The sequence below is a fragment of the Phaethon lepturus genome, unplaced genomic scaffold (genome assembly GCF_000687285.1).
Source record: "Phaethon lepturus isolate BGI_N335 unplaced genomic scaffold, ASM68728v1 scaffold23244, whole genome shotgun sequence".
In the NCBI taxonomy this organism is placed as follows: domain Eukaryota; kingdom Metazoa; phylum Chordata; class Aves; order Phaethontiformes; family Phaethontidae; genus Phaethon; species Phaethon lepturus.
Window position 1 is genome coordinate 81,958 of NW_010537362.1, and position 2,114 is coordinate 84,071.

Here is a 2,114-nt window from a genome sequence, read left to right on the forward strand (position 1 = left end):
GGTGGGGGGGGGGGGGAGCAGGGCGGCGGTGGTCTCATCCCAGGCGTCTTCAGCCGCTGGGGTTGGACTTGCAGTTGGGGAGTGTGGGAGCGGAGAAGGCTGGCAGATATTGAATAATTTGACATAAATCTGTTCATTATCAATTCTCCAGCACTATGTTTTATTAAAATGTCACTCAGAGTCGTGCTATTACAAACCAGCAAACAGTGCGGAGCAAAGGGCAGGGAAAGCAGGGATAGCCCTTACCCTGCCCGAGAGCACGTTGCCACACTGAGTAGGTGTGCAAGGAGAGCGGCGATTGCCTAGATACGTAGGAATGATTCAGATTACAAGCCCCAGGCCATAGTTGAAAATCCGAAGGTTCAATTTTATTTTATTTATTTATTACAATTAGAGTAAAACATTCAGGAGTGGAATAAAAATGAGCTTTGTCATGCAGATTGGGCATGTAACGTGTCGGTTGCACCGTGGAAGGTGAGCAGAGATTTAGTGGAACACGAATGAAAGGAATGGCAAAATGGCTCCAGTTAGAGCGAGACTGGATATTACATTTTCACGTTTCTCTTATTGGGTATTTATCTCATAGTGGAAGGGAAGCATCTGTTCATCACCTGATACGGGTTGTAATAGTGTGAATATCCTCTTCAGCTGGTCCTATGAACTAGTTGGCTGTGTGCTGGCATGCGTCTTTCATTTTATTTATTTATTATTTTCGACATTATATGCCTATTTTGCGTTTGTCTGTATACATCGTACGCGGTGCGGGAGCGGGGAGCGTACAGCTCCACATGGGAGTGGGAGGCAGTGGTTGTTTTCCACACAAACACTGATGCTGAAGACAACCTTTAATTTTCCACAGGTAATACTACCAGTCAGTCTGTCCTGCTGGCTTCTGACTTGCTTCACAGTTTATTTGGCTAAAGAGCGTACAAAACTTTTCTTGAATTTCCCGAGGAGCGAGCACTGGAGCAGCGAACCCGTAACTCCGCTTCAGCACAGCGGCTCCTCTCCGCCGCCCGGCGTGCGGTGCCGGGACGGGACTCGCGGGCCCTTGGCTGGCAGCTTTCACCCTGTGGCCTGTCTCCTTCCAAGCTTTAGCGTGGAAAGTTAGATTGCAGCTCTAAAGTCTAGTAATTCTTTCCGGGGGGAAGCGGGGGGGAAGGAGTTGGTTTGTTCAGTGTTGTAATTAATCAAACCGCCAGTTGTTTTCTTGAGCAACAACTAAGAAAAATGCTGCTGTTGTGATTCCTTCTCTCGTGAAGTGTCGGACACATGCAGCCAGCGCGGTTGTAACTTTCTCTTCTTAGGCGACGCTGATTTCCAGTAACTGCTTCTATAGGCAAGTGCTGCTGCATTTAAACTGTTGTTAATTCGCAATCACGAGTCTAGAACAGCAAGTGCTGATTTCTCTCAGCTCCTTCGTGACAACTGGCGTCTTGAGTATCCCGCCAGGAGGGCTGTAGACGTTCCCCCCAAAACGGGAATTTTTCGGAATTACGTACCTGCCACACTTCGCCTGTTTGCTCTGATCCCGGTGTGAGGCCGTAGGAGCAAGGAGTGGGGAAGGACTAGGGTATACAAGGATATTTCAAGCCTGTGTCATGAGCGTGCGTGACCTTCACTGCTATTTCATATTGCGCCTTTATAACATAAATCCTACTGAATATTTAGTGAAGCAATTACAAGCAGTCTCATTTAAAGAAACAAGCGACAGTCCAAAAACGCCTGTCTCTCCAGGGACGTGCATGGCTCCGAGTGACCTTCCTTCTCCCCTCGGGGCGGCTCCCTCCGGCTGGGGTGGGAGGTGCGTTGCCTGGGCAGCCTGGACACGGTGGGCATTCTTGCTGCCTTTGCTGAATTTTTGCCTGGCAAGAGCTTTGTTAAAGGCAGAGGAAGAGAAGGTGAGGCTCAGGGTGGAGGCTTATCGCTGCAGGTGTGGGAACCGGGTGGAGCGGTCATAACCAGTGTTCAAATCGGCATGTGGTCGCGTCACGGGATGCAGAGTAGTAGCTGCTGGACTTCCCCAGAGCTCGTTTCCCGAGGGCCCGTCCGGCGCGGGGTGCAGCGGGGTGCAGCGGCTTTGCTGAAGAGCGGGGCCGCGAGCAGCGCGCTCG